Here is a 16,871-nt window from a genome sequence, read left to right on the forward strand (position 1 = left end):
CTGATATTAAATAAATAAAAGGCTTCAGAGACACCAGCAACAGTAAGTATAAAACTGGATTGCTGGTGGGTTACACCAGCCTTATATTCATTGGCCTTATAAAGGTGAAACTACATCGTGCCAAAAATACTAACAGAACTGTAAGCCAAAATAGTCCAAAAGCAGTCCAGATAACATGAAAGACTCAGATCAAAAAGAGCTGCATAAACAGTCTACTCTCTCACAAGTCAAGAAAGCCTGCAAATGTAAATACTGATTTTTCTACCAATTTTATCTTCTCTGCTAGTTTTGCAACACAAATCCACCACACAAAGTACCTAGAAGAATGCTATCAGATGTATCAGCTATATCAGAGCACTGAAACATAGATGATACACTACATTAAAATTTGTTGGCATTTAAATAATACTTGCAAAACTCACTGTTTTAGATTAATCTCTGATACAATTCTGTCAGAATATGCAGAGATTATCAGACTATGTTTTTAACCCACACCTTTTAAATTCTGCAAATATAAAGAAACAATCCATTACTTATGCCCTGATGAACATGAAATTCATGTTTCCATTTAAAAACATCTTCTTTAACAGTCCTCAGGGAAAAAAATATATGTAATATATATATCTCCCATACAGACCCAAAATGAAAAAGAATCCCTGCTAAATGTAATATGCTCATAAGTTCTCCTAAGCCTCAGTACTGACCAATTTATTCCCTAAGGAAAAATTCAGTCAGAAACAGTGGCATGGAGCAATTAAAGAGTATCACAGCATTCAGTCCATTTGGGATCATTAAGTTAAAACAACTTTATAACCGTTATTTGAAGTCTGAAACCAGCTCTGTCCTACAGCTGGAAAGCTCCATAGTTCAGCATCTGAAAAGCATTCAATTAAATAGTAATACCTGGCACTGTGAAAAGCAGATGTTCTCAAAACACAGTCCTCTGTTCCCAAAAGATTAGTAAAGACCTTCTGGGGGTCTGCTGAGCTCCTTGATTTTCCTTGTAAAGCTGGTGCTATTACCTAACTGGGCTTGACAGAGGGAGGAAAGGTTGTCTAGAAAAATTAGTTCTTCAAAGATTAAGAAAAGGTCACCTAATTTTACAGTTTTAAACACAAGTTTACAGCAAGTATTTAAACACTCACATGACTTAAGATTTTAACAATACTGACCTTGACCATGGCACAGCAATAGAAAAAAAATCATAAATAAAACAAATAAAAACAGACACTCTCGAATTTACTTATAATGTTTCCTTCTGCAGGTCATTTTTATTTATAATAGACTACTAAATTTCAAAACTTGTCAGTGAAAGCAGTCTGATTTCATCTGTTGTATGAGAAGGAAACTGAGAACAGAATTTTAACTGATATTATGATTTCAGAGTCACCTCAAAGCTGGTCCTTGTGCAAGCTGCTCTTGAAATGAACTGTCAAGCTCCATATTTTACACTATAATTTTCTCACAGTGTAACTTTTTCCTTACTAGATATCCATTTTTTATTCTACCCATCTTAGGCTGTGTGGTTAGAAAAACTTTTTTTTTGGTGTTAGAATCCTCAGGCAGTAGAGCTTCAGTTCATCAAAGCACTTAAGACTGTACCCAACTCCAAATACCCAGGTAATCCCATGGAAATTAATGGGACTTCTTACTTGCTTAGTTAGGCATGTGCTTAAGAATCAAGGCCCAAGTAAGCATAATTGTGCTCTTTGGCCTGGACCCAAGCCCTAAAGAAAGGAAATATGCAGAATGGAGAACAAATGCTCAGTAAAGTTGTAAGAAGGCACAGCAACTTTCTAGGGAACGAGCACAATATCAGAAACAATTTGTTTACCTGTCTTTACTGAAAAACCTACTTATTGCTGTTGAGAATCCAGTTATTGAACTCCACTTTAAAACCTAAAGCAGGCATCTCTTTATTTAACAAACATACTAGAAAACATAACTAAAATAGAAACTGGAACTAGAGCATGCAAATATTTCTCCAGGACTATTTCTGCTGCTTTACACAATTCACTGAGTTACTGAGGAACACACTAGAATGTCACCGTCACTGAGATGTCAACATTGGAAAAAAAGTCCATCACCTTTAAGGTTGTTTAAAAAAAAAAAAAAAAAAAGCCATCCTTGCAGAATATACCTTTTTAAACATTCATTCACAGTTTAAACACTACAGATGCTCAGAAACTGCAACTGATTCTGCCAAAACAAATACGCTACAAAATCTTAAAAATACTATTTCTCATTTCTAAACGCAGCCTCCGTGGAATACATTCATTGCAGGAACGTCAAAGAAATATCACTGAGACAATCAGAGGGGTGCCTGGGAGACCCATGCAGTAGGAGACCATTTTGGCACCTGGTTTAGTCTAGAAAACAGAGTTCTAAAAACTGCATAGAAAAAAAAGGCTGTTGTACTCCATATTTCATAAAAGCGAAAACACAATTCCTCCTACAGCAATGATGCATGAAACTCCTGAACTGCTGTTATCAGTCATTTCATTCCTGCTGCTGAATGGCTGCAGCAAAGCTGTCAGGAAAACTTGACAGCAGAAGCACAATGTGAAACTGAGGGTTTTTGACTTATTCTCCTTTGCAACACTGATGTTCAAAGGGAGCAGTAGCCAGAATAGCAAAAGACAGCAGAACCAATTATTTCACCTTTATTATTAGAATTACCTGAAAATACAATAAATAGAATTACAGATCACTTAGGTTGGAAAAAAAAATCAAGTTCAACCACCACATAACACTACCAAGCCCACAGTTATACCACGTCCCTAAGTGCTTCATCCACCTTCTATAAAATAGTTTGCTTAATATGAGAAGAACAATTATTCCAAAAATATTTTCTGAGGGATGTGGTCCTGATTTTCAATTACACCGTACTCAGCAAAGCTGCACCACAGGAGAAAACAAATAAGATGAAAACATTTTTTAACAATGATTCACAGAGCAAAAATAGACCTGTAGCTTTTCTTCAGTACTGCTCTCACCAGCTGGTTGTTATCCCAGTGCAGAATTTAAAATGAACACAACTACACAAGGCTTTAAGCTCACAATATTTCAGATTCACAGGCAGTAGATACTTGCACTGGCTTCTGAACAACGTAGAAGTGTACACAGCTTTAAGAATGTGGTACAACTGAAAGGATAAGCAGCAACAACCAGAAGACACAGTCTGTAAAACACTGTGCAACAGCAGTTTAGCTGCTTCTAGTCCAGGAAGATACAGTTGCTTACCTGTGCTGTTCATGATCTACTTTTTGGATGTTTTACTTAGTTCTGGTCAGTACAGATGCAAGAGGTTGCTGTTTCCTAGCTTACCTGCAATAATCTGCATCCAGCCCCTAAAATGCTTCCCAAACACTATCAAATGGAAGACGATTTAAAGTCATGCTTTCTTCGAGCTCTGATGCACTGCACATGTGTGTGAAATGTACTTACTTCCTCCTCATCCTGCCCGAGTTTTGTGAGATGTCAAAGTCCTGTATTAACTCCTCCTAGGATGTTCTCTTACAGGTGTCACTGCGAAACTAAGACATCTACAGCAAAATGGTCTACGCTTGGCCCTGCTCCGAGTATATCAATAGAAATATCAGCTAGGTTACAATGGAGAGAATGCCTTTTTATCATACTTTCCACAGTACCGGACTAAGTAGAACTGTGCATACACTGAAGAGGATAAATCAGTGATACACTGAGGCACAAAATGACCCATTCTAGCAAAGCAGGACTACATTAACCTTATTTGTTGTAATCAGAAGTCAAGTGTTTTGTGTTTTGTAAGAACACACTCAGCACTACAGCAAGAACTTAGTCTCCTTTAAGAAAGTTATAGTCAGCAATTCTTCCACCATTAATTTTATATTAAAAAAATAAATAAATAAAAAAATTAAAAAAAAATCAACACACTCTTGAATCATCTGTATAAATTCATTTGACTTTCATGTCCAGGCTCACACACCTACAGAGAACAGCTTTGGAGAACCACAAAGCAATACAGTTCCTCCCATAGACATTCAAGAATAAAAATTTTTTCTCATAAGTATTTTGAAGTTGCTCACAAGTATTTGGCAACTAATTTTCATATTTACATACAGAACCAGACCTATATGCACACTCCCACTCGTCATAGCTACCTTCTGTGTTCATGAACTTGAGAAGAATAACATACAATTCAGATTCAACAACAGCCCCGTATCAGTAAGCACTGGTAGATCAAATGACAGTCTCTGACATTTTTAATTTCTGTAAGGTCAGCAACTTGGCAAACAACAGTTAAAACTAGAAGCCCAGCTCTGGTATGGAAAGAGAAAGATGTCTGTAAAAACATTTTGAGTTTTTATATAAAAAAACAGATTTTTCTTTTAAAGCCATCTTTCTCTGGTAAAATACATCCATACTTATGTTTCTAATTTCCACTACACAGGGTCTGGTAAAACTAAACACAAGCCAAACTACACTAAAATATTGCCAGTGAACTATTAGGATTGCTTGACCGTAGGTACAACAACTCTAACCTTGGCCAAGTTTTCATTTCATGAAGTGTATTGAGCTGCCAGGTTAAGCTGCCTCAAACTACAAAGCTAACAACGTCACGTGGCTGACACTACTGATATCTTTAAATGCACCATAATTTAAAAAGAAAATTTACCAAATTTAATGTAAATTTTTACAAGGGGTTTTGCACAGATCATGAGTCACTGCTATAAAACAGAAACAGGAAGCTGCTCACAAGCATTTTGATAACTTCCCTGTTGAGCAAGGTGTAACAAATACTCTTGTTCTAAACATGGCATTGTCAAAACACCAGGAAACTGGATTTTCTCATCATCAGTAACAACATCATACATTATTGCAATTGCAAGAAAGCCACAAAAAGGTGTAAAAATGTCAATCATACATAACATCAATTTGTTCACATTTTGCCATTGGTTCCTCCACAAACTGGTCACTGTGAGAAAACTGTTGTTATAGTAATGAAACGTTTTGGGCTCCAAAATACAGGACAGATTTGCAAACCATCAAGTTACTACATCCAGCCTTCTATTTTTTTTTTAATGTTATTTCTCTCAGCAACCATGGAAGCTGGAAATTTACATTACTTTAAATGAAAACTGAAGTTACAGCACATTCATGTGACTCCAGGCTGCAGAACTTCAAGAACAATCAAATATCATGGCACTCGGGAAAAAACTATGAGAGCTGTCACTCTGGAGATTCCAGTTTCACTGCAAAGCAAAAAAAAATGCACTGCACTGCAAAAAAATGAAAGTCTGATTTGTTTTTGTTGTTTTTTGTTAAAAACCCAATTTCAAACAAGTTTGATCAAGCTCATTTGAACCTGGGTGTACACTGTTTTATAATCTCTGATCTAGTCTTATTACATTTCACCTATTGACGTGGTCCCAGATGACATACAGAATTCTCTCCTATTTTGAGCTTTCGAAGGAAATTCAAAACCTGATGGAAACTGCATAGACTCGTGTGAAACTAAACTGTGTCTTGCAAACATCCTGAAAACAAGCTTCGGCATCAAAACTGAGGTTCAGGTCTCCAGAAAGGACTGTGATTTATGGTTTTGTCCTTGAAAATGTTCTCCAGCACCTCTGTCAAAGGGCTTCCTGCTGATTAACATGGTCAAAACTAACAGAAAGTACATGAGACATTCTGCTACAGTTAAGTGTCATGTATGCAGTAACCCAGTCCCTCTGCACATTTCACTACAATAATGCCTCACAACTTACTTATCCAAGGGTAAATACAAAGATGTGCCACATATTCTCATTTTAGAGATGGAGAATCTAAGCATCTCAGACATAGCCGAGATAAAGATGGGTTATGCACTACACGCAGGAACCAGCTCTGAGAAAGCCACCCAAACGAGAGGAAACACAATACTCTGCTGAGTCCTACCTCAGGAAACGGGATGGGGGGGGGAGGGGGAAAGAGAAAAAAAAGTTTGTTTTAAAAGAGCTACAAAGTCTGAAGAACAGCTTTTGAGCCTAGCTTATCCTCACACAAACTAGATAGAACTAAAATGTTAAATGAAATACATAAGGTCACTCAAGAAATCTACAGCAGAACAGACCTATTTGTTTTGCTGGAACAGGGATCTGAACCCATGCTAACTTTCAGAGGCAAACAACTATAGCCATTCTGTATATGACTATAGCCATTCTATATATTCTGACAATTTCAGCACTCTACTAGACATCTATAAAGCTTGAACTTTGCTTTTCTAGTATCTCTTCTTTCACACTACTGCCAATTTAAAGCCTGTGTTCCTAGTACAGTAGTACTTTTTCATGGCTTTCATTTAACATTTAAGATAACACTCTAAGTCCATTTTAAGACCAGGACAGCTCTTTGACTCTTTGGTCTGTCTGTGTGAATATCTGTGTATGTCTTGGTGTGCACACACATACCTGCATCAGAAGAAAAATGCATATATGTACAAAACAATTGTCCATACACATCTTTCTCCCAAGGATTTCTTTATTCGTGTTGACAAATTGGTCCAACCTCATCTATCAAAAGTAATTCGCGTTTTATTAAAAGTGCCTAAAAACATACTGTACTCCTCCCAGGCTATAAAGTAATATTATAATATATTTAAATGAAAACAAAGCCTAAGTACTTAATTTCCTGCAGACCAGAAAGATTTCCAAGATTGTTGTTCCAGTTCCTTGATTAAATAATGGATATTTTCGAATATACTGTTATAGTTCTTATTTTTAATGTGCTCCCAAGAATTCCTGAAACAAAAGTAAGCCTTTACTTAACTATTTGGCTCCTTAGTGAAAAACAGCTTAGCTGAGAAAGCGCTTTGGCACACTGTCATCACTTTCTAAAAAGTTTTCTATTTTCATTGGGACCTCGGATGTACTGCCTCCTGACAGATCAGAATCATTCCTTGGCAGGTTTGCAGTTAACCCCATAAAAATCCAACAACCCCTCAATTCTAAAATTTCTGACATGATTCAAATGCAATAAAAATTCCATCACATTCCAACTTAATCGCTACCAACAGTAACTAAAATACCAGCATTAACTTGTCACAAGTAAGTCGACTAACACTATAAAAGATGGGCAGAGCTTTAGCAACAAATACACTTTCAGACTGTATTTTTATAACTCTGACTTGATGAGTTCTGAAGGCTCACTAGTCAACTTCATGATGGCTAACACTGCATTAGCACAGAGATGTATGAGCCACAAACCAGCAGAGTTATCTATATGCAAATGAAGAAAAACAGCTGGTTGCTGCATCATAGACATACCAGGAGACAGTGCAGATTAAAGCTGACAGAGAAAGCAACAAAAAAAAAAAAAAAATTCAAGACAGCAATGAAATACTAATTCCTCTTATTGTTTCAATGATTTGTTTGGCACCTTATAAGTCCTCATGCATACAAGTTCCCCCTGCTTTCCCCTCATGTTTATAAAAGAAAACTATTTTCAAATGTACTCGTGCTGCATCTTGCACTTCACACAGCAATAGCATCTAAACATTTATACAATGGTCTCCCTCCTACTTCATGGTCCCAGTGATCATTTCTGTCTGCCACTCTGCAAGTAAGTTACCTCCACCATACTGGTCACCAAGTGAGATTAATCCTGCACTGGCACACTGAAGCAGAAATGTACTTTCTAATAGAGCAGCTCTTTCCATGGAACTCTTGCAGAAAATGTTTTCCATTTCAACAACCCCTCCAAGCAACCTTACCAGTGACGCCCAGGTCAGACCTCTCATATATGATCTAACACATCGAAATGCCTACCCTCTTATATGGGATCTGAAGCACCAGGTCTCACACGCTTCTGGAAATGGCTTGTCATTCTGTTCCTTGCAGCCTTACACTGCATCATCATGAATGTTTTATCCATATCGTTATGTTTTTCGCTCTACTAGCAGACACTCAGCAAGCAAGCAGAGAAGGCATACAGTCAGAATGACAATTCTCACATAATATGCTGAATCACCGAATTCCCATTTGGAAGGAACCTACAAGGATCATCGAGTCCAACCCGGAATCCACACCCTATGCCTCAGAGCACTGTAAAAATGCTGTTTGAGCATCAGCAGCTGGAGGCCATGGCTACTGCCATGGGGAGTGTGTTCCATGCCCAGCACTCTCTGGTGAAGAACCTTTTCTCAGTGATATATCTGAGCCTTTCCTAGTCTCCTCCAAGCCTACTCTAGTTATGCACAACTGAAAAGTCTGGTTGTGTCGTTGGTGGGTTTTTTTTGTATACAACTTGCACTAAATTTATCATGACAAAATTATTTGTAGTTGTCTACAATGACAGCTTTTTTATACCTAGTATAGAAATTACCAGATAACAATAATTTCAGCAAGCAAATTACCTCAGTTTAATTTTGTGAATGACATGACACAGTCCTTGCAGTGAGAAAATTCCCCTCTCCAGCATTTTCCTGACTGAATTAAGAGCACTGAACTAATGCAGACCAATTCTGAACTGCATCACAACCTATACTGCCATAACTACGACACAAGAATAAGCCAAAATACCACTTAAGTCTACTGTGGAACTATAATAACTACATAGTAACTATGAATAACTACATTTAGGTGTTTTATCAAGGTGCAAGGGTTTTTCCCTGTATTCAGTAGAGAGGAACCTAAAAGACCTTTACAGGAATCCTAACCTAACCACCACAATTAGATGCTGAAAGACAAATACAACAAAATTTGCAATTAAAACAAGGTCAGATTCTTTGACCAAAACTTAAGAATAATTGCAAAGTTTTGACCCATGTAGTTGCTAGAACATGAATGAATATACATGCTGTCAGTTCCCCTTTTAGTAACTTTCTTCCCCATTGCTTACTTGTCCAGGTGTTAAACAGATATCTTGCATCCAAGTTTCAGAACAGTATTTCTCTTGCTGCCCTCTGTTTCTCTGTAATAAAATTTAAATGACTTTATTTCCTTTGGCTATTTAACCTCAGAAGAGGGGTCCTGCACTAACTGCATGATTCTCTTTTACAGTCTCTTTCCTGTCTCCTTCAAATGAATTTCAACGGGTTGATTTGGGGGGCTGGGAACTGCTGTACTTTGGTCATTCTGATTGAATTTAATATGAAACAGATTTGGTTTTCTTGTTTACATAAAAAGGCATTATCCACAAATCCATAATTCCTGAGTAAGAAATGTCCTACGAATTCCTTCCATCTCACCCATGATACAAAGTACGTAGCATTCTGTAGATGCAGTACAAGGTATGTTACTACAGGTGACTGCAGTTTGCATTATTAGAATATACCCATGAAAATTCTGCAAAAAGCCCAAAAAAGAGGCATGGTTTGGGGATCACATTTATTTTTCTTTTTTTTACTTACACCCTACATTTTTTTTCCTAGACAGAACAATCTACAAACAAAACCAGTGGTCAAGAGCTCAGGCTTATTTATGAACAATGACATGAATAGCCTGGTGTGTTACTGAACGTTTCTTATTAAACATTCCCAGATAGCATCCTTCAATAATAGTATATTATTTCTTAAGAATCCACTCAAAAGGTGGATTTTACAGAATTTTATCTTGTTTCTTTAAATGCAACTTTGGTGCAGAAAGAGGATTACTAAATGACCTGCCCTGCTGATCGTACTGTGAACTCAAAACAATCCTGTTCATCTCCTACTTCCTACCCAGCAAATATTGCCAGTCATAGACTCAGAAAAATGAACTCACAATCACTAACATTTCAACAGCCTCAGACAAGAGAAACTACAGAACAAATCAATACTAAAAGGACTGTCAAAAAACACATCCAAACAATAAGGAGCTGAATACAAGGTCTAAAAAACAGCAGACAGACAAAATGACTGACAGAGAATTACAGAGAAGGTTGGGTTATTGTTCAGATGCTAGAATTGCCACTTGTCTTCATGTCAAGGACTAAAGGAAAAGGTCCTTGACTCAATGCTAGACACAAAATCAGAGTGACATAGAAGCAAACATTTGGTTATTCCAATCTGGAATCTACATAAGCAAATCTGTCTTCATTTACAGCCTGATACATACTCCTCTGTTTAACCAGGAAGACCCAAAAGCCCTACAAGGTACAACACTTCTATCTTCTAAAGCGTATCTTCAGCATTCTTGAAAACCATTTTTTTATTTTTATTTTTTAATTTTGCTTTGGATAAAACAAAAATAATAATAAAGTATCATTTTGAAACAAAGAGAAAAAAGTAAGATTACTTCTACCACTTAGAGATAAGAGCATTTGCTTTTAGGACTCTTACAGTGAAGCAATTAAGCTCAAAGCTGGTATGTATTTTCTATCCACTAAAACAGATGTGTGCTGCATTACACTTTACCTTCCTTGAAAGGCATCTAAACCTGTGATCACTGTTTAAACTGGCAGGAAAAAGAACAAATTAACAGCTGCACACAGCCTTAGCTCTCTCTGTCTCAAACAGCTTCAGACAGGTTAAGTATTACTTCTGAAAGGAAAAGAAACAGAGATAAAAATCATCACAATCTGGACTGGCCATTCTACAGGTCTCTTCTGCATATATTTTTCTTCCAAAATGAAAACAATGTTCCAAAAAATGTACTATGCAGAACATGTAAAAGCAGTTTAAAAGCATTTTAAAATGATCTAACACACACTGATAACATTTTTTCCTCAGTACCTAGAAATGCAAGCCATTTTTTGATGTTACGGAACTGCCCTGCACCTTTTCCTAAGTGTTGTCAGGTTGAACAAACAAATGAAATCTTGCTTTCGGGTTCCAAGTACTGAAACAAAAACTCTTGTGTCCACAAATATGATATGCAGACCTAATCTAAATTCACTCTCATTAAGTGAAACATTCATAATTGTCATGCCTGTTTAAGGTTATTTCAGAAGGGTTTACAATGTATCTATACTGTACTCCCTTAAACTGAATCATTTCATTCCCTTGCAACTGGTATAGAACAGAAAAGGAAAGAAAAGTCTACAGTACATTTTACTAGCGTAAATGTTGCATTATATGGTATAAATAAGTACACTGAATGCCCTCATCCACATCATATCTGTATTACCGAGTGATTTGTAATAAGACTAAATCTAGATAGCGTCTTCATCAAAGAGTCAGGGCTCCATTCTTTGAATAAAGAGATTTTTCTCAGGACTGCTAGACAAGGCAGCTGGACAAGGGGAGAAAAAAAAGTATATAGACCTAGTGTTTATCTTTTTCTTGACTTTATGTGACTTGAATACTGTGCTGTTTGCAATTTCCCACCATCTGATTTTGCATCAGTTTTAACCTCAGTTCAAATGTACTGCAAGTTATCCTTCTCCGTTCTCTTTTACATGCAGTGATCACACCTGCTGTACATTAGCCATGAACAGCAATGGAAACTAGGTCATATGAAAAAAAAAACAACAAACAAAACAAACAAACAAAAAACAAACACCACAACTTATAGTGTTGTTTTATAAATGGATGAGGCAGAAAGACTTTTTCTACAGTGAGGACAAGAGACTTCACATAGGCTCACATACTCTCTCTGTAAAATATTTAACAAAAAAGCTATGCAAATGAAGGGGGAAAAAAGTGGCAAAGGAGTTATTTCTTTGCTCCCAGGAACCTGTTTCTTCCATTAACACCTCATTAAATGCCAGGCAGGTGTTTCCCAATGTAATCCTTGGTATTAGTTAATCATTATGAAGAGAAACAATGAAGAGTCATATTTCCAACAGCCAACAAACCACATTATAAAGACAGAGAAGGAGACCCCATTCTATTGTAACTATTTTCACCCACAAACATACTTATATAGTATATCTTACATATCGACTATTATTCCTTGAAAGAAAAAGCCTTTATCAGAGGCTCCATACAACATTAAATAAAGATGTGGCAGTAATTTCGGTTTTCTCGCATGGAATGCATTCTGCCTAGTCCTTAAAGAGGTCTTTAGCTCCTATAGATGGAATCCAAATGAAAAATAATTTTAAAAAAAGCTCAGAATGTTAACAAAATAGAAATTTAAAATTAAATTTCCATTAGATTCTGAAATATATTTCAGCATTTGAATGCTATCAGCCTTCATAACCTAGTTCTGCACTTCCATATATCATATCCTGCATGCAACCCTACCCAGGGCAAAGCCTCAGTGACAATGTGGCAAATTGTCTTTAAAATTGTATTTGCCATGGTGAAAACAATGTAAGTAATTCACCCTTTAATGGTTTACTTTAAGGAGCAGGTCAGATAACTAGAGTTTTTCAACTCAGTTGATCCTTCTCAAATGCAGACAAATTTTGATACCAATCACCACCTGCCTTTGTGCTGGTTAAGCTAACTTTTAAAGTACTGATATCCAAATTGTATCACTGATGCACAGGGTAATATTGCATTTGATGCAACTCCTCAGGCTATTTTCTAAGACTTTATGTCTTAAGACAGATCTGCAGTGTTGATGAATACAGATTGTTTACCCTTACAAAGACACTCAGGTGTAGCCTTATAGGACTACTCTATATTCCAATGAATTAGAGCAAACCTAACTTATGGAAAGCAGATAGTTCTCAGCGTTCTGATATGTTACTCTGATCCTACAGTCATTAGGAGTTCTCTGATTAAAGCAACAATGCAGTCTGCTGTTGTGCTACCTGGCCACCAGAGCACATCAGGAGAGTGTTTCCAAGTGGGACCTCCTCACCTAATCATGTTTTCATATGGAGGATCTAGCTTGCTTTGCTGTGCTTCTTGTAGCCAAATCAAAATACCTTCCTATAAAGCTTTTAAGGATTTCAGCACCTGGTACAAATATTTAAAAGGGCAAGTAAAATCTCTGCTGACAGTTGTTTTGCTACCAATGGTACCGTGCACACTTGAAAATTGCTCAGGTATTTAAATTAGGAGTTAACTGGAAGATAAAAATAAACTGAAATGCAAGAAATTATTACTTAAAAATTGAGGGTGGGGGAATGGGAGAGAGAGAGAATACCTTTGGAAGATGTTGTCATTCAAATCAAGTTTTACTGAACTACTGAGTAATACTCTTGTAAAGTGCGCCACTGCGTGGTAACTCCCATCTCTGCAAAACCAATTAACTGCTTTATATCTTACAAATAACCTTCTCTCCCTCTTGAAAATTACTTTAAGTCAATGCTTACACCTTCTTGTGCATTGAGAATGACTTCTTGTTTCAAAAGTGCCCTAGATGTGTGCAAAAACAGGCATGCAATGTATGCATGTAATGTATATAAATGTATGTAAATTAAGTAAACTATAGTATAGGCCAAAATTACGAACAGCATTCTCTCTTGACACTTCCTTTTATTTCTTAAAACTCCTCAATGTTTTCCTTCGCACTTGTGTTTTTCTCCAAAGCTCCTCAGCTTTGGAGCTACTGAGCAGGATCACCCGAAATCTCCAAAGAGGCATGTCCTGTGGCACATAGGCCTCATACAGCCCTGCACAGCTAGTAGTGCAGGCCCACAAGATCATAAACTTCTAACATGACTGTGTGATTCCTAGTGATATATTTCATGAATCGATTGTTTGCAGCTCAATGGCAGACTGCCTAGGTGACAACAGAATGCTGGGAAGGGCTCAGTGCAGACAGTCCATTCACTGCAGAAGAAATATCCAGAATACTTGTGCAGCGCTGACAAAACCAGCATTTTTGACAGCTCATTTGAAAATCAACCTCTAAAGCTACAGCAAATAATTTTATGCATTTTGATACGCTGACTAAACACAGACCTCTGAGCAGTGAAAAATATGCAGCTATGCCTTCCTCTTTGATAAAGGACTTTGAGAAAAGAGTCCAAGATTTCTGAAAAATATATATTTTTTAAATATTTCCAACTCCATTTTCAGTTGACACAAATATATTACCTGTGAATTTTCAAATGCAATATATAGAGTTGCAATCAGACATTCAACTCAAAGCAAAATGTGATCATGTATCTTCGCTAGACTTCTCTTACTGGAGCAAGATATCCCTCCTTGCTTCAGGATCGCACCTTACTCCTGCCATCACTTTGTGGCAGCACCCACATTTGTGAAGAACTGTTTGCTAGGATGAAGGACAGGAAGAGTAAAATGACATCCAATGATGGGCACCTTGAAGACTCATTAAGAACTGCAACTGCTTCCATTAAACCAGACAATGATGCATTTGTTTCACAAAAATAAGGTCAAACATCTCATTTGTTTTATGATTTTGTTGATTCCCTTTTTTTCTTTTAATTAAAAAAAAACAAAACTCTACAAGGGCCACAACAACCAGCCCTTCAGAAGAACTGCTCATAACATCTCTAACGTTATTCTACAATTTATCTTTACTGCCAAGACGAAGTGCTACTTCCGTTTTGGAAGGCCCTTCTACCTAATATTGGTTAACAACTTAAAAAAACAAAACAACAACAAAAAAAAAACTGCATTGAACATTGAACATTATCATTAAGCATATTCATACAATATCTGTTTAATAATGCTGTAACAGGTATATATGTATAGGTTACATTTCAGAATAACAGGTAGGGCTGCATTTTAGATATCATGAGATCTAATTTCTGCTATTCGTACTTGCCTTACATAACATTTTAAATCCTTAAGAAGTGAGAAACAACTGACTTCATATACATGTAGATTTCAGATAAAAGTATAACCGTCTTCAGCACACCCTCTGTTCTGTCAATCTAGCAGTAATTTATATTACTTTTGTTATAGTGACACTTTTCTGCCTTTTGTTTTGATGAAGAAGATAAACTAAAAATACAAAAACAACCTTTCTGGGGACCAAGCAGATAGTATTTTTTATTTAAAAGGATACTGCCTCTGGTAATGAAACAAGATGTCCAACAGAGGGGGATAGAGACCATAAACTATCTGATTTAAAATATATATAAATTATGTGGCATTAAGGAAAAGCTGCCTATTACAAATGCTGGAATCATCTTCATTACTTGAGAAACATTTTCAGTTAGCTTCTGCAGAGAGTTTCTCAGAAAAAAAAAAAAAATCTTTTGTACAACAGTTCAAAACCAAAATTAGTTCTTATTATACCCTCCAGCTACATCTATATTTATGTAACAGTGTATAAAATCCATGTTAAATGAAAAACTATATATTTCTTTTAAATTATTTTGAGCAAGTGGAATACAAAAATCCGACAGACCCAGGTCTGTCAGGACTTACTGTCAGGAAACATATGCAATAATACCCATGTTTGTATGAGATTAATTCATCCTTAAATCATAGGGAATAAGAGATTTGCTATAAAGCACAAAGGTAACAAGATGGTAAATATCAATGCAGATCAATCAATCTTGAAATGTGAGGCACTTTTAAGAGGAAGAATGAAGAACATCTCATAAGACATTCCAAAGGCACTACAGCCTGGGGATTCCTACCCTTAGGAGAATGCTAAGGGAAGGTTTTACTGCTGTTTACACCTAATGATATCATTAGATCTACACCTAATAAATCATATGAAGCCAGATCCTTTTCAGAATTGTGCAGTGTTAGGTTGGCAGACCAAGTTTACGAGTCACAATAGAGGGAACTTCAGACAAATATGAAGAAAAAAGATTTTACTATGACAATGTTCTAACACTGAAATCAATCTCAGCCTGGAAGGAGCCATGATAGCTGGTCTCACACAGCCAACCCTGCCCTGAGTAGAGCACTGAACTACATGACTTCTACAGGTCCCTTCTGACATGAATTATTCTATAATCAAATAAATCTCAAGTTACATATTCAGAGTAAGCATTTGTAGCCTATTATTTATTTACATAGAGCTTTGGGAAGCGGCGCTCAATACCAGAAATGGCCAATTTTCAAAAAGGAGAACACTATTTCCCTCCAGGTTCCCCTCCTTTTCTATACCAAACCACCAATAGAGAAGTATCAGTGTATGCTTTTGTATTTGTACAGTAGAAAAACACCTGGTATCCTACATCCATTTTTCAGTTTTCCAAGTCATAGATCGGAAGAGTAATTAAAATGTTGGCAAATACAGAATTGGTTTGAGATCATGGGACTCCTTAACACCTTCACACTGATTTATCGCCTACAAAGGAAATTCAAAGGTATGGCTTTGTATGCACTGCGAAGAAGCAGAGATCAGAAACATACACAGCGCTGTCCAAATGTGCACCAGCATGAGGAATCTGGACATGCAGAAAAAAAGGCCATAGTCCTAAGAGAATTCCTCTAGCAAATCAACCTTTTAAACTAAACTTGACCTTTCACTATTAAAATCCATGAATCACTTCTGATTTGCTTCTGCTTCTTTTGCCAACAAGTATCATTCAAGTGTCAGATGCCACTTGCTGACTATTTACGTCACACTTGCTTTCACTAATCTTACTTCACCAAGGGTTAGAAAGAAACATTTTCTTCAAAAATATTTAAGACTGCTACCAACTTGTAGAAAAAGCAGGGTGTTACTTGTCCATTACAAAGGGAATGTAGACAGCAGGCTACAAAAAGTCCTTCCAAATCCTGGAAAAAATGCCATTCATTTCAGTATTTTCTAAGAGAACATCACTGCTGAGTAAATGGACAGCCAGTAAGGCATGAATCTTAAAAACGGCAAACATGAGCCAAGTAGAAAAACAACACCAGTTAGATCAACCAAAATAATGGTTTCCTCATTTACCTTTTCATGTTGCAGACTGTAAAAAATACCTCCACACTGAAGTTTTAACAAAGGAAAATATTACATTTCTTTCTTATTTAAGTTTCCAATGTTCTTGTTCTGATTCTTTCACAGAATCTCATCTACAGAAAGCTAAACAAGTCACCTTAATAGTAGCCAGAACGCCTTCTGAATCCTTCCTTTTAGCATTCCACAGTTTGCTCTCAGCAGACAAACAAATTA

The 16,871-nt window shown here is 36.6% G+C and overlaps 1 protein-coding gene across 1 annotated transcript in view; it reads right to left on the reverse strand.

The window, feature by feature from the left end:
• Nucleotides 1-16,871, reverse strand: part of THSD4 (thrombospondin type 1 domain containing 4) — a 243,174-nt gene that overhangs the window by 115,893 nt on the left and 110,410 nt on the right. The gene's annotated exons all lie outside the window — the stretch shown is intronic.

The sequence above is a fragment of the Excalfactoria chinensis genome, chromosome 10 (assembly GCF_039878825.1).
Source record: "Excalfactoria chinensis isolate bCotChi1 chromosome 10, bCotChi1.hap2, whole genome shotgun sequence".
NCBI classification, from domain to species: domain Eukaryota; kingdom Metazoa; phylum Chordata; class Aves; order Galliformes; family Phasianidae; genus Excalfactoria; species Excalfactoria chinensis.